This window comes from Varroa destructor, unplaced genomic scaffold (genome assembly GCF_002443255.2).
Source record: "Varroa destructor unplaced genomic scaffold, Vdes_3.0 BEIS01000002.1, whole genome shotgun sequence".
NCBI classification, from domain to species: domain Eukaryota; kingdom Metazoa; phylum Arthropoda; class Arachnida; order Mesostigmata; family Varroidae; genus Varroa; species Varroa destructor.
In genome coordinates, this window is record NW_019211455.1 from 42205378 (window position 1) to 42230336 (window position 24959).

Genomic DNA, 24959 nt, shown 5'->3' on the forward strand with positions numbered 1-24959 from the left:
TAGTTCTATACTAGCGTTTAATTTACATGAAGTTAGATACGTAAGATAATATAGGTTCGCAACTAGAGGTAGTAATACCTAACGTAAAACATTTATTTTACCAACTCAGTTTGTCTCTTTCGTATTACCTTGTCCTTTGGCCGTGTGATCGCATCGAAATCTCTATAGCCTAGTAGGAAATGGCACTTTTATATCGCACACCTTATCGATGAGCAAAGCCACCTGAGCGAAGATGGAAACGAAGTAACAGACGATCGAAGGATTCGATACCAACGCGCTTATGTTTTCAGTGGTCTCTCATACCCAGCGTAACTTTCTGCTCATTTATTCTATTCATTACGGTGCCACTTTGATGTACAGCGTGGCCTTGCTGGCGTCAACCGGGGTGCGTTACTAATTACGCGTTCTAGGTAATCATGGTTCCTCTATATAGTATTAAGGTCAAGTTGGTCAAGCGGAAGTTGATTTCAATTATATTTTTCTATTTTATTACTATTATTATTCTTATTATACTGTTGGTCAGTAGTGTATTCTTTACTCGCAAAAGTCAACCGGTCCAGTACTTTTCCGTTCGTGTTTTCCTCCGATTGACAACTCTGCTGATGGTGACGGTATAAACAAATTTCCACCAAGCGAAATTTGGGCTTCACTCTTAGCGTTTGAAATAATGTCTAAGTTCAGATCAAGTTCCCTACGTAAAATGCTAAAAACATATATTTTTTTAACTAACATTTCATTGACTCGCTGGCGTCTCCTGCAGGGCAGCTAGATTTAACGTCTACAACCCGAACAAAACCTGCCCGGACTTATATATAGCTATTTTGAATCCAGTGTCAGGGAGATTTTATCGATAACGAATAAAATCAAAACGGGTAGATTAATGAAACATTTCAGTAAGAGAACTTTAGGTAGTAATGAAATAGAAATGTAACTTAGCACAACTTAGACAAGACGAATGTGTTAAAACTATGGAGACAAAATAAGGTATTGACTATATCATAGAAAGAGAAAAAAGGCTACTAAAAACGGTAGGCTCAACAAGGCCGTAATGATGCACCAGGACCTCAGAAGTGCTGTGTCTAGATAAATTTACAATCGACATACGGTCTCCTGGGTCGATTACAACCCCGATAAGACAAGCATCTTATTAAAGTGTTCCAATGCGACCGTAGGTTATGGCGGCTTTAAAAAAAAGCTGACAGAAATATAGAATCAGATTCACCGGAAGGCTGGCCCATAATCTTAGATTGAAGGTAACGCTAGTCAAGTTTGTTAACGCAATAATAGATTTTAGCACAGGAAAGTGTAAATGATTGTTAAAATGTCTTGCTGGCTGCAAATATACCTAGAGCAAGGTAATTGCCATGGGTAAATCAAGTTAACGAAGCACATTAGCTAAATGGATTCAACGCCTATATGGGTCTGGGTTAATGTAATTATCATTAAAATTATACACAATTAGAATAACTATGGTGATAATTGCGCTATAAATAGGTGGAGCGGTTGATTTAGAAAATATCGAAACAGCCGGATCGAGAGAGCCGGACAGTAGGTAGCGATCTAGGGAGAGTAGGGTTATAGAACCTCGCGCCTACCAGCCAAAACGCCCGCAGAACATTGCGCTTAGATAAAGATCTTGTCTCAAGGCGCTTTTATTCGAAATTGTGACTTTAGCAGACTAGATCAGGAACCATAAATAGATGAATGCCAAACCAACACTCGCTCTGTTGTATTACAGAAACTCGTCTGTTGAAAGCCCTATTCCTATATCCTTAGTCGCGCATTTCTCCAGCGGGTGTTGTTACTCTTTTAAAGGCTCACTCAGCTAGCTTAAATCTATCAGCTGAACTGGCAGGTTGACTTCTAATTAACTAACCTGCAAAAGATAAGCTCAATGCCGACAAGTCAATAACTCACAGATCGTAGTTACGCGTTCGGCCAAATCCTAGGTCATGAATCAATGGACTTCAGAAACATGTATTTTTGCAGATTGCTCTGTGTAGTGAAGGACAACAGCTCGACCACTGTTTCGCGTTACCAGCTGTGATCGTATTGATTTCTAAAAATTTGATTCGTTCTACCACTAGTAGTAGTAGTAGTAGTAGTAGAGCACGGCCGAAGGCAAATTTAGGCATTTGGGAGCAAGCCTGGCAATAATCTGTTCCTGTCTGTTCTGCCTCTGCACGTTGAACACTTCAGTGAAAAAAAAAACTAAGTATCCATCAATTCAGTGTTATTGCTGTTGGGATTGTCGGCAGTACACACGTCTGAGCAAAAAAAATACGGAAGAAACAGGTTGTCGTATATTGCAGCGTTTTGTTCTATTATATTAGATTATGGTGTTCATTCAGTATCGTGGCAAACGAGAAATTTAATATTTTAGGCCAATAGCAATAAGCCCTTTTGATATATTGGTATTCATAGGCTTACCCGGGAAATCAAATTTTCGTCTACTGGTTGGTGTTGGGTATCTATAGAAGACGGCATCTAAAGAATGGGTAGGCCACCCAAGACCTAGATTTAGGTTCGAAAGTCTAGGCTAGCCAAGACCTAGGTCTAGGCTCGAAAGCTTCGGTTAGCCAAGATCTAGGTTCAAGCTGGAACATAACTGGGAAAATAGAGAGATCAGGGGAAAGAACAATTAATAGAACGGCGTCTCCAGCAAAAGGAATGAAGACATGCGCTATATACTGCGTTTTCCAACGTCCTTACGACCGCGCTTTGGGGATATTTAGAATTCAAACGGGACTGTGATATATGTTGAGCTTCGTAAGCATATGAGGTACCAGTAAGGGCAGGGCTAAAGCGGCTGGCCACCAGGACTCGACAGGCCGCTGCTACTCTGCTAAACGAAATTCATGGAAATGAAATGGAGAGGACATGAAGATTGGCAGACATATAGACGCTGACGTCACCTGAGTCAACTGGTTTGCCCTTTTGCCAAACCGGCACCATCGTCCGACCATTAGGACTAACTGCCCATGAGGCGTTGCGGTCAACGAGGACCATACAACGCTGGCATTTTGCCCTTATACTGCAACGGGCTGGAGTGCGACAAAGATCAATCGGCCGAATGGCGAGACGGCATAAAGAAACAAAATAACTAAAACTGAGAACCAATTTGTAGAGATTTCATGGCAACAGTAATTAGTACTTGCAATTGGTATTAGCTAGAAACACTAGTTTTAGACACGATGATTAACTTCGTTTTTGCAGTCTTGTACTGTACTTTTTTTTTTTTTGAAAAAAATATTTTGAAATCACCCCTCCGGTATAACATTGATGAGTTTTCCCCATTTAAAACAAAATTTGATGGGACAATCTTGCTGAGACTTATTTGGTTCTCATCTAAGAGACCTATGATATGAAACGGCATGGTGACTATTCCAGCAGTTATTAGTCCAAATTGTCCCTATACTTTATTTTTCGTACTAGTAATCTCTAATTTTATATTTATTAAGTTTTATCACTAGAACATTGACTGACTCGGAAATAAGAGAAACGTGTCAGCAGGTCATAACGGATGATGGCTAGTGCAGTTTTCCGTAATGTTTCAGTATTCAATTCTGCTCTAAGCAATATCAGTTAAGCAGCCGGCATAGCTATCCACCGTTAGGGACGCATAGACGTGAAGCTGTGATCAGAACACTCTTATAATCGGAATATACTTTGTCTGTTTGTAAAGGCTTTGTAAAGGATTACTATGCGAGATCTTCCCCGGTGCCTTCGTAGAACCCAACGATTAGCTGTCGACATCGACGCTCTGTTCTAATGACTGTCTACGTCAATTCTGTCGGCACCACTCTGCTCTCAATTCCGATCGACAATGCCCTTCTTCGTTACATCATCCCATCCCTTTAATCATACACGTTATTCTATACTTTTTCATCTGTCCCGCAGAAGCAGTACAATGAAGCGCGTTTCAAATCATCGACTCCACTCTTCTCAGTAACAGCCGCCTTGACATGACTGGCAAGTTCACTTGTCGCGTTCATCCGAAAACAATCACCAACAGCGCGTGTTTATTATTGGATCCTTCGAACCCCCACGACCACATCGTTCTCGGTAATGAGAGAGGCTGCACACATGCGATAATAGTCGGGTAGGTGGACACTCCTTTCGTGTCCAAGGCCCTACAAGGTTTAGTACGCCTTACATTCAGCGAGCATATTGCTTTGCCGTCCGTGCTACCATCAATTAAAAATTCAACCTCGCCCACAATATACATACTGTATGGGAAACAGCAACGTTTTAAATCGACACAACAACGATAGCAGCGCCACCATCAACAGCGGCAGGTGTCAGCGACATAAGCAGTGCTCGGCCAAATATGTTTCGTCACACCATCTATACTCGTCCTACACAGGCTGGCCCTGTTCAAACGTTCTCGCTGTATATATAGTTTCATCTAAATATAAAACAGGTTACCCACTGATTCTTCCGCCGGCTCTGCTCGCTACAGACCTCTGGCACCGTCGCCACGCGCCCTGCCTTTGGAGCTCCCCAACGCACCTACTTTCTCTTACTCTTAGTTCCGTTTTCATTGTTGTCACCGTGAAGCTAACGTATCTGGCTTTTCTTTAGACGTGTTGATGGTGGCTCACGCTGTTGCTGTCGGAGACGGGTTGAGACGGGCTGCAAGGAGATAATGCGTGTAGATGACACAGAGCCCCTGTCGGCTGCCTTATTCTTCATTAGGGCTTAGCGCGTCTGCAATCAGTCTTAGCTTCGTCAGCGTCGAGGTATCCAAAAGTTTCGAGTAGGGGAGTAGGGTGAGGTGAAGTTCGTGTGAGGACGCTAGGTACGGCTATAGTACGTGGGCCTATGTGTTGCATAAGCCTATGCGTCCCGTTTCGTCTTTGTCGTACGATTCAAGCCTTTGGAATTTCGAGACTCCATTCTCCCAGCGATGGTGCCTGTTATTACATCCGAAGCCGTTTTCCCTCTTATTTCTTTCGCGCCTCCACATGTTGCGTACATTGAACAGATATGCCGACAACACGCCCCAGTTAAAGGGAGATTCACTAACAACAGCAGGAAAATGCATGTGGCAAAGGCCGAGAAGCTTGAGACCACGTCAGCACGACCGGGTCAAACCGCCTGAGGTCTAAAGCCCTTAAAGAAACCTAATGCATATTGACATTAGTATCAGCGTCGCGAGACAGTGTTCCGACAGAGCATGTCAGCTGTGATCTCTGTCACGCGCTTTATTGCTCCTTTGTTGTTTGTTTTCGCTTTATTGTTACTCGTCCGCCATACTAACCTTTAGCGTTGGAACAGAGCGCCATCACCGCCGAAAGTTCTAGTTTTACCGGCGCGGCAGGTGCTCTATATTTGTTGGCACTCACTAAAATGTTTCTTTTTCTTTCCTTTCACCGTTATTGTAACATCCGTACGTTTGTCCAGTATGTAAAGTCATCCAACCTTAATGGTACTGAACGTCGTACGTAGTCGTGGGCAAAGGGACAGGTTTGCAAAGGGCGACCTTATGCTTGTACGAATGCGAACCTATTTGCACAGCGGAGAACCAACAGAAATAGACATCGCGGAAAGGAAGTGATTTATTTCTCTGTTTGCACGTAAATGTGTATGCATTTTTTTTACACACAGTCGTTTCTTTTGCTTTTGCGTTTAATAGCGGTATCGAAACGACAGGAGAATTTACGTACCGATATATTTTATAAGAAATTAGAACTTGTGGCAGAAAGTGCGATTGATCATAAACAAAATTTTGTAGGAGGGGTTATCAGATATCATCGTCAGGATAGGCCGGAATTTATACTCGTATGTTGCAGACAACTTACGTAGACTAGACCAGCAAATGCCCCTATATTAATTAATTCTCTGCAAATAGAGTATAGCTTGCCGTTCCTTATACGGATAGAATCTGCTGGACGGTTTGTGCGGCTGTACTAGCCACCGTTGCTAGATCTAAGCTTCTGATAGTAGATCATGGCAATGGCACGAGGATAGTCAAATTTGAAACTGGATTTTAATCCTTACCTAAAACCCTTCAACATTTTTTACCTAGAAGTGAGTTGCCTTAGTTCTCATTTCGTTTGTACGTACTGGTGAAATTCAGGTTAATCACTAAAAAATAATTACCGACCTTATGGCTTTTTCATGAGGATCCTGCATTGCTTATATGAGACATCGAAAACAGCCACAGCCAGGTCCGACTCGGACAAATATCCAATGTTTTAATGAAAAAAAAAATCAACCCGTATCATTTTTATCATTGCCGGCCGATGTCGCACAAAAAACTTCAGCTTCTTTCAGAGAATATTTTAGGTTCAAGATCTAGACTCCCGGAATTATTAATTATTATTAATAAATTGCTTGAACGATAACAGACGATACGCATATATTTTCCAGCCTATTTCTGACGCATTCGAACGCGTTCAAATGTTCTATTCTGTATGTACACATCAGTATAGCCGAGCTCTGATGCACGTAGCTATCTTTTACTGCCAATCCCCTCACAACCGGAGATAATTGCCCCTTGCACAGTGTTTTGATACATTGCAATATGTGACATATTAACGCCGTTTCTGTATTTGGCAACACATTCGCTGTTTACAAAGCGTTGACATCCGCCATCAACATCCATAGTTTAGGAATAACATAGAAAAAGACGTCGTTTGTTACCGCTGCAGCGGTTGCAATCGTTACTGCTACTAATTAAGGCTCGGTTACATACATAAAACGCATTCACCTATAGTCGGTCACTCACATATTACGGACTCAGGATATATCTAACATTAGCCGTTAACGCTAACACATCGCCATGCTTCCTGCTACTGTCTCCTTGTAGGTACTACGGCCATTGGTACTACTCGGGGGGTTTGGTATATATCCGTTTCTTGAACAGAGACATTCGACATGTATTTGTTTTAGTCTGGAGAAAGAAAGGATAGCCTCGAGGGTGGTACAATAGCATTTGTCTGTGAATAGCCGTATTTTCTATTTTCTCTATCTATTTCTTGTAGTCTTGGGGTCTCATTGCGGCAGATTGTCCTGAAGAGGCCCTTGCCTAATCAGCAGAAGAGATTCACGGAGCTGCGTTACTGATTCGTCTCCTGTGTTCGTTGCGTGTCCATTAACGCTTGCGTGGTCCGGAGTTAGTCGCAAGGGATCATGGGATAACGTTAAGGGAGTAAACGGACTAAGAGGAATCACAAAGACGAAACGCAGGCAAGGGGTCATCGCACACAAACATATGGATGTATCGCTAACTTCTATTAGCTTTGCCCTACAGGATACTGAAAGTCAGATCGTCCGCCAGAGTTCCTGTTTTTCCTTATGATTCAGCTTTATTGCCTTCTTACCAGCGAAGAACATCGAAAGTCAAAATCAAGCAAAGAAAATATGTCGAACAGTTGCGCCCTTCAACCATGATCTTCGTGGCTATTTGCGAACAACTGCTACATTACAGACACCCAGCGAAGCATTGGGACTTGTCGACTTCTCAGATATGTAATCTTCTTCTACTGAAGAAAATCGTTAAGATTAAGGCATTGTCGGGCTTCTCTTCGCGCTTCGAGCTCTTTTATCGAATTATCACTGCCATTTAGAGTAAAACCTTTGCTATTGTATTGCTGCTTCTGCAATAGGTAGAAGTAAAGCTGTCTTTTAATTTACATAAAGAAGAAAACAATTATTGTACTTGTAATTTTATGCAACCGTAAGTGTACGTTTAGCAGGCTTACAGTCGATTAGATGGACTTGTTCGTTTGTTATACCGTATAGACAAACGCAATAGAACAGACCTGTCCAACAACTTCATACGTTGTACCATACATATGAGGGTTCCGTCGAATACTATATATATATATATATATATATATGGATACTTAGATACAGATTTTCTATACGTCAGTCATTAGTGAATAGACTTATAACTCGCAATCATTGATTTTCCCACTGGTCGTGTACTAAACCTGTTTATGTGAAATTTTTAATTTAATAATTAACGGTTTTTCAAAAACTCTATTCTAACCACTTATAATGAGTCTTACATAATAAACTTGCAGGTAAACGTAATAAGTTACGCTTTGACAGCTACGCTAGCAATTCTAATCAACGAGCTAGCGATCTAGTATTTATCCTCACGTAAGCTTTAAAATTGCGTGCTTCGTCTTCCTGCATCGTAACGCATTAAGTATGCAGTAATTCTGGTCAACTCAAATGAAATTGTTGTGAATATTGATGATAACGCGAATATGAATGAGCTTTAATAAGCAGAATATGTTAATTACAGATAAATGCAGTTTTTTTATTCTTATAATATTAATAAAATGGGTGGCGGTGGGCATCGCTTCATGATAGAGCAGAAAATGAAATCGTCATTTTCCAGTAGAGAATGAAGAGAAGCCATGCTTAGAGGTCGCGGCATCGGCGTACGTAGAACTTAAACCTTTTGGTACCTTATTAAGAACGCGTGGCGCGGTTTTATTAGCATTTGCCCGTTATCGTAAAGCGCTCTATGACTCTCCGAGTGCGCGCATGCATGCATACGGGCGAATACGTTGATGGCTCACGCAACCCGTCCTACTCAATAAACTTAAACATATGGCTCCTAGTCGTTTACTGTGGCTCGCTACCCTGCGTGGTACGCGCAAGCTTTTTGCGCCGGTTATATTCACAGCAGAATGATTCAATTATGACATATTATTAGCTAGAAAAACGACTATTAATATGCTTTAATAGAAAACTTGATTGCTAATTAATTACGCAGAACTTAACTTCGTTTTGTGTAGGTCGCCAACATATATCTTGCGCCTCACGTCTAAGTTTGGCACCATTCACATCTGGTCCCATACATCAAGTCAGCGAGGGTGTAGAGGTCATCACATAAATGTGCCCAGACGTTCACATTTGTGTTACCTGCTCTCACTCGTTCGTTTACTTGTAAATGTTTGCCGGTGGGCAAACGGCGGCGCAGGGCCAGGCAACAGAAACAAACAAGCCAACGAACATATCAACTATACCCGAACTAAGCACGTGCAGTGTACGTTGTACAAGGCGCGACGCACTTGCTGCTGTGGGTCTGTACTCGACCGCTACATTTGGGTCTCATCGGCGCGCCAACACTATGTCCCAAGTAGGCAGAGAAGAAATATGCTGCTCCGAATTGAGGTTCCGGAATGGCCTGTGTAAGACTGCTTCCCAAAGCGCTGTCCCACAGATATAACTTCATTCTGCCACCGTCGTTCTTTGGCGGCTCGTTTGCGGGTGACACAGCTTTGAACAGGACAGAAACGTTAGCGAAGATAGATGGTAGACTGCAGCAGCGGTTGCAAGGACTAGTGAGCCCTAAGCAGCAAGACGAGCATAGGAATGGGTCCTGGCCATCGACCCTAACGTACTAACGCATGTTAAGCACTATCCGCCACAACTGCGGTGTCTATTACGTGACCGTAGCAGTCTCTGGGGTGGCCAACGACAGCGATACACACGGAAAAGCTTTAGGGGTTATGGACCCTCGAAGTCCTGAAACTGCAGTGGTCGGGCGTTCTAGTGTTTAGTGGTAAACTTATCTTTGCTACCCAGTCCCCTTGACGAAACGAGTCCAGCTACACGAGAATATCAGAGCCTATAGAACGGCAGCGGCGACAGCAGGCCAGAGCGGCAATTCACCTTTTTTTCTTGTTACCTGCTGCAGAAGCAGAAATGGGTAAAGTACATTAAATGTCCTAAAAGTTGTAGAAGGAACGCCGACCAGATACTACAATTATTAGGTAAACATTTATTCATAACCGTACCACACTACATATTCTTACTGTGCTGGTGCAAAACGCGTGTATACATAAAGGATCTTCATCATGTTCACAGCTAATTATACCTTCTTATTGTTTACTATGCTTCTACGGGTTCTATACGAGCCTACAGAATTATACGTCTGGCATTATGAGTCCCTTACGCTCCCTTTGGGCCTTCGGGCTATCGCCGCCCTTACGATGAATGCAGGCTAATGACGGCTTGCTGACATGTAGTTGGCATGTAGAGAACACAAACTAAAATATAGTATGATTGTAGTTTTATTACTAGGGCTAACGTGGAAATTCGTAGCAATCCGATGATTGTGTAGGCCTGTTTTACAAGTTAGTTTGAATCGACTAGCATTTTCTATGTGAAATTAATTACTAGAAATTTCTATATGAAATCATTTTTTACTTTTCAACAGTAAAAGTTACCTTCCTTTTTTTGAAGTGTAATTAATAGATGACTGGGTTTTTACTTTATTATTTGTTGCCGTTTCACCCGCAATTGCCCTCTAACTTTTGCATCTTTTTAGGCACGCAGGAACCTTTGTTTCAGACTTCACCATTCAGGATGAATTAATTGCCCTTTACTCGACGACTCTGCGGGAAGGCCGTTTGCCTGCTGTGCCATTTTGTTTTGCAGGCCGTCACTTCGGATAGTTTTCACCAGGGTCGGTTTCCCCTGGGTTGAAAGTTTTCCCTGACTGTACAGACGTCACAACGGAATTTAATATACAGACGCACTCGCCGAGACCCGCTATCATGGCCGTCGAGATTTACTGAGTCGTTACTGAGTAAACCTAATTACATGACACGCTTATGCTTTTAAAAGGATACCGATCAGATAAATGTATGTTAAAAGTTTTTACAGACATTGGTCTGTTCTCGTACTTCTTTCTAACAGTGTATATCAAAGGTGACGTTTAAAAATGCACGTTTATGCCCCTCATTAAAATCCTACTTCGTGTAAACACTATATACATTATATTATATATATTATACGTATATATATATATATATATGCATACACTAATATATATATATAATAATGTATGTATATACATATATATATATAGATGTATAATAAACGCGAGCTGAAGCAGAGTCTTCGTCTGAGTCTAACTTTGAGATCCTCCATATATTCTTTTTTTACTTGATGCATACGTTGTTCCCACTGCCGGCTAGCGTTTATTTCAGATGCGTTTCCATGAGTTCATTTCAGAAGGCAAGCGTCAACGAGCTCGTTTTCAAGTTTCCGTACGGAAATTTTACCTGGAATATTCTGCTCTTCTGATGGCGGAGTCTATTCCGTTCTGGAAAAGCCGTTCCTGTATTTGTTCATAGATATGGCACGCCCTATTTTTTCTACGTGTTATCTCATTACATCATAACCAGCGGCGGCACGACTCCAACATTACAAAGTAATGCTTTTCGCCGCCGTCCCCGCAACGGCCACAACTGATTGTTTCCTCTCTTCTGTACCCCCAAACACAGACATATCCTGTTGGATTCTGACAAGCCAGGGGCCGGCCCATTTACAGTGATGCAGTGTTTTAATGTACATCTTGTTATGGCCCTTATTCAGGTAGCCATTTTACTGTATTACAGCAATCATGTATAGGATCATCGCTCACGGATGTACGCCATAATATCTGTAGTCACAGAAACGCAGCTTCTCTGTATGTAGTCGGTAGTCAGTAACCAGTAACCGATCTTCGTATGTGTGATGTCGGCATATGACGACGGGTTACTCAATTAGATCTTAAACTAAATAACTATCTGGGCCCTAAGTCCGATTTTGCTGTCCTAGTTAAGGACGCATCAAACATATGGGTCCTGAAGCATCTTGGGAAGAGTGCAATTATCTACTATATTTTGCTAAGGCCTGGCAGCACTGAATACCTTGTATTGTCGTAAACAATACCATTATAAATTAAATGGAGGAAGATAGGGTTTTTAGCAATAAGAAAGAGGCACAGGTTTCTATCAGCTTTTTGCCGATGACCAGTATTTTTCTTACCGGTACGATTAGTCTTGTCATTTTCGCTGTTATTGACGTTCCTAATGTAAGAAGACAAATAATCGATTTCTGCATCAGATATTGCACATGGATGTACTTAGTGGCGCGTTACTATTGTCATTGGCCAAATGTGGCTTAGGCCAGTGAAAATATAGTAGTTCAAGAAGCTCCTACGAGCAGGTGAATCTTCTACCTCAGCCGGCCCTTTCCAAGAAGTCTTCTGCAATTGTTTTTCGCCTTAGGTGTAGCAGGCCCATCTAAAACAGTGCGGGATCACTAGCTAAATCGATCAAGCGTTCGCTCAGTATCACTCTATTATTTTCTGCAGGCGAACTTTAGCCAATATTGATAGCTGTACAAAACATTAGATTCACACGTTCCTTTGACCCAGGTCGATATGCTTTGCAATTAACTACTTCAATTCCAGGGGAAAACGCATATATGCGGACGTATATGAGTCTATTTTTATGAGTGAAGTTGATGAAGCCCATCTAAGTTTTGGTGCTATTGTCGCAAAGTGTCCTTCAGAGCGACTGGTTACGTATCGATATATTATGGTCATACAAGTTCATGAGAAACAAATCCTCTGTCTATGGAATAACCGTAAACCATTGATACCGAAAAGAAACAAAGCATTTGGAAGTATTTTGGGGTAAAGAAAAAAAACGAGAGAAATATGTCCGCTTCAATTAGCGGATCTGTCAAAAATATAATCGCGGGAATGGGCCAAACAAAATAATGGATTCTATTTTTCCTCTACTTTTCAATCGAGTCAAGCCCTTTTGCGGTTATGCGCCTCCTTTCGATTTTTCCTAAATGTGTATTGATTCCTGTTTGTGGAGCGACGCACTTCCGGCTAGATTAGATTTGAAAACGTTTCCTGGCACTTTCCTGGGAGACCAAAACGTTCTGTCACAGTATAGAAGAACGAAACATCATTCCTTCAGAGAAAATTATTTGACGATGAAAAACTCGAAGAGAAACAGAGCAAAAAAATGAGTCCCTTAAAGGTGGTAGCACTGGTTTCAGCCGTACAAATCGATCCGTAAACCACTTCGACCCAGTTCGTACCCTAATCCCATTTGCTACTCTGTTTCATGTAGTTTAACTTCCGCTTTTGATACCTGTAGATGGCACATTCGCATAGACAGAGGTTGCCGCAATAGACGCCCAGGAAGACCGCAATAGTAAAGGATAAATAATTTCTTACCAGAGATCACATATCGCGTCAGGTTTGGTCTGTTCATTCAAGGTGACCTTGGGCCAAATATAATGTCCGTGTAAATTCGGTCGCAATGGTAGCCAATGAGTGGCCCTCGCAATAAAGGCAGGCGCGAATGGAAACATTAATAGATATGCAGTCATCATAAAATGTAAAAATAGATAAAGGCTGACAAAGTTCATTGCGACCAGTTTTCTTCATTGGCCGCAAGGCGGTTAATCGCTTTTAGTAGGTGAATCCAAGCCACCCGAGTCGCGATATTGTTTTCGTCCTCACTATCAGCGGGCCACAAGCCGGTCTTCAAAACGATTCTTTTTTTTTCTAGCTTTCCCAAAAATACTGCTTGTTGTTCGGACTGGGTTGTGTTTAAAAACGGTACTATGGTAACAAGACAAAGCAAGGATGACCTATGGATACGAACCAGACCAACATTTTTGGGTACTAAAACCCAGAGACGGAAGGGAAAAATAATAGGACTACGTAATACACGAATAATCCGAGAATCCTGAGGGGGACTGAAAATAATAACCATAATAATCGAAAATGAGCAGTTAGTTCCGAGGTCACAAAGCAAAAACAGCAATATAAGGTTCGATATAATAGTGATTATGCCAATAGATAGTATGGCTAGAGCAGCGACAGGAAGCGACAAAAACGAACGGCAGGGGGAGGTCTGATGATGAAAAACTTCGAGTGATGATGGTCGCCTTGGCTGAAATATAATCAAACGGAGAAACAGAGACAACAAGAAAGATAGAGGAAGCAGTAAAAGGTTAAACATAGAAAAACAAAAATATCAAGCATGAACCGAAGAAAGGCAAGAAGAAAAGGGAAATTAAATGGAGTGTAACGAAAGACAGGAAAAACAGAGAGAGAGCGGAGGGGGGCAGGGAGGGAGAGAGAAGGCGTGGACAGAAAAGGGCGAAGGAAAAGAGTAGATGGAAGACAGGTGGGAAAAAGAAGTTATGTGGAATAGAGAGAGAGAAAGAGAATAACGGGAACGAGCAAAAATACATTCAATATATAGCATCGGGATCACTGTATAAGATAGAATGTCTAATTATGACAGTCATTAAGGGCAATCTAGAAAAAAAAAAAAGAAGTGCACCTTGTTAATACGATGTCATAAAGAAAACCTGGATGTGCGTAATAAGAGGTTATATGAAGGCTTGTTTCAACGAGGTCGACTGTAAACCTTTATTAAATATATTTGTATAAAGATCCGTAAGAATTGGTGGTCATAGATTCACATATCATCGATTTGCTACACACTCAGTATAATGCTGAACGTTGTTCATCTTAAGATATCAGTAGTCTTCCACGTAAGACTTATATTCAATTAAGCTTGTTGTATGAAGAAAAGCAAGGGTTACAAAAGCATTTCATGCAAAAACCCTGTAAACACGACCACTGAAATCCTACCCGCAAATTAATAGGGCGCGGGTTTACTTCCAGAAACCAAGCTCAATCAGATGCTGAAGAGGCGATTCAGCTGGCATAGTGAGGCTAGATCCCTAAATCAGATTTTGGCTCTATTGTTGTTGTTTTAGCTAATTAGTATCTGCGTCCTTACTCCACAGTTCGTGAATTAGATTTGCACGTCGCACAGAAATACTCTGAACCGGGAGATAATCTCGCACTAAATGCAACGACACGAATGTTTCTATGCTCCGCCTCTTACAACACCCACACACACACACAAACCGACCCAAAGAAATACAGGTTACAAGTAACGGGCCTGAGGAGGCCTGTGCCTCAGATGCGCACAAGCTCCCGAGAGTCATTCCAAAGAGGCGTATGGAAATCGTCGTGTTTATATGGTTGCCACTATATGAAAACTAGCAACGGTGACAGCAATAGTAGTAGTAAATGAAATTAATCACTGAGGCCGACCAAAAATATATATAATGCGATGGAGACATTGCGGGTTGTAGCAGTAGATGTGATTTTTTATTATTTTCCTTCTTTCCACTTACATCACTATCGCTACACAAAAAGCACCAAGCATACTGAAGTGCGAGTTGTTTACCGAAGGGCGAGCCATCAGGAGCCGCTTAGGAATAAGAGCTGTCCAAGGTAAAATCGGAGGCGCGCTTGGTGGCCCGTTAATTGGGATAACAGTTAAACGGTATTATTATTATTATTATCCCTGTTATTCAACTGCTGAAAAACTCGACGGTAGAGCGATAAAACTGAGATACACTTTGGAGATATTTTGAGTTTCTTGCAAATAAAGAAAACAATTTGAATGGAAACTGAGCTGCACGGTATTCCTGCATCTATCAAAATCAAGAAGAATAGAGTTAAGTCATTGTGAACCTCATAAGATGCTGAAGTGTGGGTCACGGGTCATGTCCAGGGGGCGTCTACCCTAAAATTTATATATAAAATACCCTAAAATGCGAAACCAAATCTGTGTGGGTGGGTCTATGTGTGAAATAATGTCTAATTAAGAACATACTGCATAGACAATAAAAAAAAATGTTCTCACGAATCGTGTCTGTGGTCTTGCAGCGGATGCTAAGTATTTACTAGTAATTGCAAGCATAATAAGTGACACACACATATGCAGTGGCGTGGACCAACCCAAACGGACATAATTATTATAATTTTGCTTCACTGAATTACCTATTATAGTGAGCAAAATGTCATAAGAAATTGTTTAATGTATATATTACTACGTAACGGATATTGCTTGTCGCTTTTGCGGCAATAGTCTTCTTAATGCCTCAGCCAGCATCTTGCAATTGACGGTATTTACAATATACAGCGTCTCGTGAACCCATGCGAAGGCTTGGGACCGCAGTTCTTGCTCGTTCATCTGCTAGGATTGAAATAATCGCAAATCCTAAATATTGATTCTATGCTAATTGGCTTCAGTTAGTGTGGAGGAATATGGGTCCTCGCCCCCGCCCTCCCCCCCGCTCCTTCATCACTCGACAACGATTAAACTTTTTGACACTTACGCTATTGGGCGCCAGTCTTTCCAGTACTGATGCCTTCCTAAACGCTTCGGGTTAACTTTTTTACTCATTTTACCGACGTTGCATTCTGTTATCTAAGCAGTCTGTCGACGAACTTATAAATACATTCCCTAGGTGCTAGGAGAAATGGGGAAATTCTATTCGCTCACTTTCTCCCCAAAGGCCTTAGAAAATATTGCAGTGAGTAACCTTGAACGAGCGAGCAATTCATTGCATTGCTTTGCGGGTCCTAGGGCTACGTAAGTTGTGATGGACGGACCTACTGAGCATTTGAAAACCTTTTTTTCAAGAGCCTAATATATACAGTGAGGGGATGTTGCATAACGATGGCGGTCGACTAGCGTAGCTCATAAGCAATCTTTATTGTCATTTACGTTTCCAGTCTACTTTGTTGAAACAGCGATTGTTAAAGGAAGCTGAAACTCAAACTTGAAACGGATTCTCGAATAGAGCACTTATTTAGCGAGTGTTCATTTTTAGCATACGTGATAACGATAATGTTAATATATGTTTAATACGCATTCGAATTAAAAAAAAAAACAATGCCGAACTTCTTACGTGCTTTTTCGTACATGGCTTGGAGTGTATTTTTGTAGATCCGGTATAAGAATTTTTCTCGGTCTTTCGTTTTTTTTCCGCACAAAAAGTATGTTCATTATTTTTGACGTCCTCACCACACTGATTGTCTATCGAAGCACCAAAGTTGCTACATAGGCCTGACACCTACTGTCCATCAGTGGTCCACAAGTATCACCTTCTCCTCTGTATCTGTTTTCTGTTGCAACGCTTCAATCGACTTTTGCATATATTGACTCAATTCGCAGCAAACAACCACGCCTCTGATCAATTTACTGCTACTCAAAGGGTTCCAATCGGATTTGAATTTAGGCCCGAAAAGGTCAAGGCCGTTATTTTTGTTTTTCGATTTTTTCATCTATTCATTGTTCGTCCTTCGTTTGTGCCATTTCATATGGTCGCCGATTCTCAGAAAATCCGTGAAGCTTCGATTGCACCACAACGTATTCCACTATTGTGCTCCGAACGGCGACAACCGAAGCGCCATGGAATCAATAACGGGTCCGGATGAGCTCAATGAATGGTGCGTTGCCTGTTTGTTCTATCATAATACTGAAGGTAGGAAGACGAGGAAACAGTAAGGAGAAGACTCTACAGATCTACGGTGCGATGCCTTTTCTATTATTGCTGTAAAGGCAATAGAAGGAGATGAAGAAAAAGGAGACGCATTGGATGCTTTTCCCTGGCGCATTCGTCGTGTATTACATACTTCGTGCCTCGTTTTTCAAGACTTTTTGAACGCGTTCAACGATGGAATTGGACGAGTTCCGGACGGAGTGTCTCAGAACGCGTGGGGAAACAAAACATCGTGCGGAAATCAAAATTCATACGAAAGTCCATTTTTTTCTTGATCGTTGACTATCTACTATACTCGAACGGAAAGCTTTCTTACGACTTCCCTGTTACGTTTGTCTGAACCGATACTATTTTGCCTGCTGAACTTTTCATATTTAACAAACGGAACTCGCTTATAAACAAAATTGTCACAATTGCGTCGTATGTTACACGAGTCTGAGGCGGTTGGGTGGATTGTTATGGCTATAGCGGGTGCCCATTACGTAGCTATTGTTGTAAAACGAACAGATGCATACGAAAAAAATAAAAATCTGTGGGACGTGAAAGCAACGGATTATAAATTAGTGCAAAATCAAAACGATTTAGAGTAGAAAAGGAACCGGGCAACGACTTTGTATATATATGCTTCTGCGGTATCTCAATGCGTTCATTTAGTTATTGTACGTATCGCGCCTTTCTTCTCTCCATTGGCAAGCCTGACGGTCCCTATAACGTCGTGTTCCTGATAAGGGCTGCATCGGTATCACTGCAAATCGTATGTTCCTCGATTTTTAAAACCTTTCCTATCTGCTTAGCTACGAAATTGTTCTCCCTAATGTTCTTTAATGGAAGCGCAATTCGTCGCGAGTGCGTCGTGTGAACGGTCTGTGCTCCCGTGTTAATTAATTTTTACTAACATGCTCTGGATATTGCTAGCTGAAAACTCTAACGGTGATTGGGAAACATCCAACCTTTTGTCTGTTTAGTCGTTTTACTGACTCAAACCGTTTGGTGAGTTATAAAGCGACATGATCCTGGGCGCCAACAGATCCGATCTGGCAGCGACCGCGATAATGCGTTCGACAGATCTTGGCTTTGTTTCTGCCTCATGTTTTTGCCGTGGATCTTCTCCTTCCCGTTCATTGCTAGTGGCGTGGCCTGAGATCTATACGGAAAGAGGATATATTTCTTATACCTACCCCTTCTTAGAGAATCGGGCAGTGAGTGTTCGTGTTAGGGGTTAGAGTTAATGCCTAACAAGAACTAGCCCTCTAGCACAAGAAAGGCATATTTTATTAACGTCCTCTTCTAATCTCTGATGCAGTCCTGTTATCTTTTTGCTGTCGTTTATCGACGATTTTAGAGCCATACCGTCATCAATTCAACCGTCTCCAATCAACGAAAAAAACACAAAGCCGCGATGAAGACAAAATCACGGGTCCTTAGTGGCTGTCTCTCTCGGAAACAATTGAGCAGGTCCTTTTGTCGTTGCCACAAAGCCCAAAAATTTGACTCGAGCGTTGTAAATGGCGTTATAACTGGCAACGTTTCGATCGCGGCACGCAACGATCTCGACGCATGTACCACCAGATAATACTTATTGCCTTGTAGAACCGACGAGAAAAAACTTCGATTCGGCCTTTCATCTTGGGCTATTGCGTCGTATTTGGTCTCTCAGAGAACCATTTACTGGCAGAAGGAATCGCCCAGGACGAAGTGGCAGGTTGGGTCCAAGAGCAAACTTAACCAACATAGGGTGGCGAACGTAAAGAAGACGCCAATATAGGTTGAGTAGAGCTGGAGAGACGGGGACTGCTTATCCACGCAGAGCCCCACACAATGAACTGGTTAGGCCGAATTGGACTTAGACCTGAAGCTCAGTGGAAGTGACGCATCCGTCTAAACATAGAGGCAGGAGGTCGTAGAGGCTTAGGTGAGTGCGCCATCCGTAACTGGTGAATACGAAAAAAACGTTTATACAAACAAGACTTAGATGTTTCTCTAAGCGCGCTACCTTGCCAGAGGGTTTTAGCGCCTGACGTCTTTACTAGAAACGCAAGCTGAGAGATGGCAGTCTGCGAACTAGCTGTTCCAGCTCTAGTCCCACAATAATCTACTCTAGAGCTTGATTCCGTTGACACACAGCGCCTTGTGGTTGCGTAAGCTTTCGGACTGAGTGCTTAGTGAGGAAAAAGAAAACACAGTTGAACTAAGGCGCCAAAGAGGTAGAGATGGATGCTAGTCGTAAATGGTAAACAAGAAAAAAAAAGTTATATTCTAACAACATATAACGACTTGACACACGAGTGTCCGGTCTTGTAGCAGCTATTTTTAGTTTGTTTTCATCGCATGTCCCGTTGTCAACGGCCTGGTGATGTAGACACGACGGAGACAGCATCAGACCGATGTTTAGTTTCTAGCACTCACCACGACTAACTTCAATGATGATGAAGGGTCGACGACGCAAAATTAGACTTGGCTGAGCCATGCAGAAGACGAAGTGCAGGACGGAGTGAAATCGGACCGTTGTAAGCAAGACAGGGTCTTCGACTTAGCACTAACGCTACCATCGGCGTTGCTGTCGACTTGTTCACAATAAAAGCCCTTGCTTTTAGCAAGCCCCCGCCTCCTTTTCCAATCGACCTCCACAGTCGCCAGCACTACAGCTAATACCAACCAAGGCAGTAACAGTGTTCTGTATGATCAAGTGTCAGTTCACGCAGCACTGGCTGTGAATCACCTTTCATGTGTGAAAAAGAACATTATTAGAGACGTTGCGGGTGTCTGACTTAGTCTGTGCCGTCTGTATTCGCCGATAACCTACTGAGAACAAAGCCATTGCTAAAATCGTTAGATTTTCCTGATACAAAGGCCCGTACGTCAGCTCCCTCTGTCACAGAGGAAGCCAGCAGTGAGACGAGATGACACCAGTGCATCGAATAAGCGCAAATTATGCAAAAAAAAAGACCCTGACATCTACGTAAATTTGCGCTAGCGGTATCGCAACGTTGATTTTTACCGTTTACTGAGTTGTGCTTCAATTCGTAGTTGATGCCTTCTGCATGGTCGCACAATATCGCTACTTTTGCCTAGGAAGAGTGCATGGTCTCAGCGGCTGGTCCTTACTGGTTTTGAAATCGAGCTGGGTTTTTCCGGCAAAAACACTCTTGTTTTTGTTAAAGATACTGTGAACTGACGAATCATTCTATCTGTGGATGTGTTCAGCCCAATTCGTCTGCTTGCTCAACTTGGCAGCTTAGCCTGGTTTCTATAGACTGCAGAGGAGTGCCTCACAAACAAACCTCCCCGACCCGCTCACGCACGATGTCGTAAAGTTGAACAAATGCTTACGAGCAGCACGAATACACGCAAAGGGAACTTACTCTTTGTTCATGTCCAACCTATATATTATACTGATGTCTAATATATAATCTACAATACATGCAATACCTGCATATTGAAGGGCTTCATAGAGCCAGTTTTATAAATCGTCTGGCCTGAAAAAAGTCCATGGTTTATGAAACGCAATGATAGGCCAACACGCGCCGCCAAGAAGCTCATTCGCAAAGCATTCGACGGTTATAGCTGCCACTGTTACTGCTTCCATTGCTGAAAGAAGCGGCAGCTAGGCACCTCTGAACGCCGGGCGACGTTGTGCGGGCGCGTCCTAGACTGCTTCTTTAATAGACGGAAAGCCTGGCTGTCCATTGCACTAGCTATGGTTTCCGTAGCATTATGATCAGCAGTAGTGATTGTAGTATAAAACCCCACAAATTTCAGAAAACATCTCCCAAGCAAGCCCCTTCGATCGATAATATGATAAAGCTGTTTACTCGTTGTGGACCTCTGATGGTTTTACAGGCGCACTTCACACTGTGGCCTTACGGCCTGTTCCTGTGAGGCACCGGTGCCCCATCACAAATCGTTCAGTATCAGATGTGGTTAGTGCTTTAGCGCCATCAATTAAGCCGCCATCAAATTTAGCATTATTTTACTCCAATCACCATGAAATTCACGTAAGGTCATAGTTTTGCCAGTTATATGATTGTTTCTCTAGCAGCAAGTACTCCCGCTGCTGCTGCTCGTGGAATATTTCCTTCACTGGCGTAACAATTTAATAACCATCTAATCGAAATGCGGCGCTTGTCCCAGCAACATCCTCCAACGGCCATAACGAGATAAACGCGTTAAGACGCTGCAGGGAAGCGGATACCATTGTAAACCCTTTATGGTCCTTGATATGAATATATTACTCCTGTTCAGGCGACCCAAGTTCACCCGAGTTCGTTCAATCGTTCCAAGCAAATGTGTTAAGTTTTTATGTCCGGCATTGGTATTAGGCATTGCTCTAGGCGGCTGAGCCCCCAGGCACGAAACTATGTGTGTCTATACATGGTTTTGAAGTAAACTCGTTTTTCTAAGCTTATCAAGCAAACACATTGCTACTACAACATCGCAGAGATTCGTCGAATCGTTCTAACAAATGTTCCGTTTATCTTTCACAACCCACAATACCGCCATTGCTACCATCACCGCAACTATTGACAAGCTTCGTTCATTGACAGTGGTCAACTATTGAACAGCAGTCGAAAACTGGACAGGAAGTCCCTATGCTCCCTGTGCGAAGCCTGCTGTAGTCAAAGTGTTAACTGTAACTTATTCTCCAAGTAAGCCCTCGGGGGACTAGGGATTTTGCGGCATAGAGTAGTTTAAGGGGCAAAGCATTGTCAGGGGGTAGTGAGTATCTGCCCTGCTGTCGAGCGGTCGCATGTACGAAGTGAAGTGAATAGGATGCTTGGTCTCCCTTCGTTATTTTCCTTTCCATTCTATTGTCTCTGCCTCAACGTTCCCCCAGGCTTGTCTGTCCTTCTGGTAATGGTCAGAGATGTGCTGTTGCTACCGCTTTTCACATAATCTAATTCTCCCTAACCCTAATCTTCTACCGACTGATGGCCGCTGGCATCAAGCTCTCTGGCCTGCTGACTGCCGTTAAGAACGGTCCTGTTCCCTTTTCCTGACCAGCTCCCTGCATTGCTCCACTATTATAAGGGCTTTTGACTTGATTTGTAAACGGAGCCTACACCCACTCACAAAGCAGACGTAAATGTAATTAGCAGACTGTTACTATTCACTGCTGCGTCATCGTTGTTTTTGTTGTTATTGTCGTTGCTCTAACCCGCTGCTGATTCCTAGCCTTTACTTGCTATATATTGAATCAGGCCGGATCTGAACCGTAAGATATTACAGAGGTCATCTAGGAGGTGGTCTACGGCGTAGCTGGGCACACACATGTACACACCCTGCGATGCATTAGACACGCAGGTCCCCAATAAGAAACGCGGCTAGATCAGCATACAGGGCGAAGATCCAGCTAATCTTCAATTGAAGACTAGAAGAGTTTGGTAGCGGCGCTATTCTAAATGGTTTATGAAGTCCGTGACAGATTGGAAACTAATCCAGGAAGAGTCGGTTGCCCCGTCTCTGGCCAATAATTGAAGACAGAACTGATATGTGGTACAAGCTAAGTCCACTACGCAGCTTACGGTCCAAGCCACTTATCTCGCTGGCCATCTCGGGTCGACAATACGAACACAAGCAACATGTAACAAAGCTCTCAAAGTGACTACCACGTTTTCGTGACATTAACGAAGAAGAGTGAAGCAGGCGCAAAGGCGGAGCAGCTATATGTCGTTACCGCTGATCGAGAGTCCGTTAGGGATTCAGTAAACCGATTGGAAGCCGAAGGCGAGCAAAAAACCGAACCGGTTTGTCGATGGGGGCGAACATAGCTACTGGTCTTACACGACCGTCGCGTCCGCACATCACAATTTTTTTGTTTTGTCCAACTCCTTCGTCCCTTTTGTCTGCCGTACTTGTACCCTATTCCGTCGTTTACTTTTCCGCTAGTTGTACTTGAGTTGCCCCTGTGAGCTTGCGACACACGGGCCCCCAAAGTATTTCTTCAAAAGCTCGACTTACCGTATTAGATTTTCTCCTAGCTGCCTACATGAGTATACATACTATTTACCTTGGTTTGTGGTAGGCGGTTTACTTGAAATTCGAATGACACCGACGTCAAGACCGGACGCGCTGGTAGCGAACAGAAATAGATGGCCTGCGTAGTGACGCAGCAAACGTAATGCGTACAAGATATGTCTAGGAGATCTTAGGCAACAAAGCGGCTACAGGCGTTGAGGTTAATTCAATGCTCATATTCGACAGTTGTAAAGCGGATCCAGAAGCACCATGAACGAAAGCGTAAGTTCGATTCGAAAAAGGTTTTTTCTGGAAGACAGAACAGAAAGGCCGCCGGAAGAGGAAAAAGCAGAAAAAACGTTTACCATTTAAAAATACGTATGCCTTTTGTTCATCACACTAGAATACCCTCTTAAGTTGGTCAGCACTTTTAGATTGTATCCAATATAGCTGGCTAATTCTATGAAAACAACCGTGCTAAGAGTAAAGCACAAAAATTATTTAGAACTAAGCACCATCAAGCAAGAATCCAACTACCTAGTTGTGTTTAAGGAAGACGTGCTGGTAAAAAGATCGATTAAAGATGACAACGAATGATAGTCCACGCCTGTCTATTAGACTTTTGTTTACGCACGATGAGATCAATGGATACGAACAGGTCAGCAAATCGATGTAAACGCAATCTATCAAAAGTACGATAAGGGGCAGAATAGTATGCTTCAATAGGTCTTCCTTAACCCTTTTCTAGTTTGTAAGAGGTAAGCACCTGTAGGCTTCGCAAGGAGACACGGTAACAGTGCGCAACGGTAGAAGATAGAACTGATCATACGATAATAAAGAAAAAGTCGATGTAGACGGACCTTGTTTTATCGGACAGAGGTCGACTTCACTTGGTGACAGTTTTACTTTGTCGAGTGGCCTCGAAAAGAAAAATGCCTCAAACAGGAAAAGTCGAAGCCAATCGTGTCTCTGAAGGTCTACGTGCAAATCGTTTGCCTTAATTGAGGACGGCTTCGAACAACCGCGGGCCCTTTTCAGCACTACGGAACAAGTGTGTTTGTATTCGGTCTCGAATCTGGACTACTACTGAAATGTCCTTAGGTTTCAATCGCCTAGTAGGCTTAGGGACCTTAGGTGTTTTGTAGGTTGCTAGAGAGTTCTCAGATAAGCGTAGCAAAAGCCACCTCAACCAGACTTCTACTAACATACAGCTACTTAAATCAGAATCTAATTCACAAAAAGAGGTGATCCTTAGGATTTACGAAAGAAAAAACCGGACAGTGAGAAAAAAAACTTGGACTTACTGAAGTGTTGAATATAGGACTTACCGTCGGTCCTTTGATATACTGTATTGACTATGCAAACGTTAGTTAACCAAGCAAGTTATCCGTCTATTATGTATATGCAGTTTGGTATGGAAACCGCCCCCTGATTTAAACATGTCCGTCCTGCCGTACATTTTAGCCACGGTCGAGCAAGCAAAACATCTCTTTGAAGAGAAATAATTTCCGTCGTATAGTAATACTTCAATCATTAAAAATAGATATAGCATAATACCAAAATTAAATCTGTAGCTGGAAATTATCTACGATCCATTCAGGGTAAGCATGAACAATAGACTTATTGGTCATGCATTTGTCGTAGCTTGGTAAGTGCATATGATGGCACATAATTAATATGTCACTTTTTTTCTTCAGCTTAAAATTCGTCACGAGCGAGAATTTTGCCTACATTTATTTTCACATTAGTAATGGTAGTGAAAAGGATCTTGTATACATTTTCTTGATAACTGCGGGCTTACAGATACTGCACAGCTTGTGTACATACTAGTATATGTACATATATATATATATGAAGATAAA

General features: G+C 42.4%; 1 protein-coding gene across 4 annotated transcripts in view; it reads right to left on the reverse strand.

Moving 5' to 3' along the window:
• Window positions 1-24959, reverse strand: part of LOC111244629 (uncharacterized) — a 109451-nt gene that overhangs the window by 58010 nt on the left and 26482 nt on the right. Inside the window, exon 1 of one of the 4 annotated variants that reach the window (XM_086980779.1) lies at window positions 23150-23308. The exons of the other annotated variants lie outside the window; for them this stretch is intronic. The gene's annotated coding sequence lies outside the window, so the exon portion shown is untranslated. Of the gene's footprint in view, window positions 1-23149; window positions 23309-24959 lie in introns of those variants that run through there. 4 annotated transcript variants of the gene reach the window in all.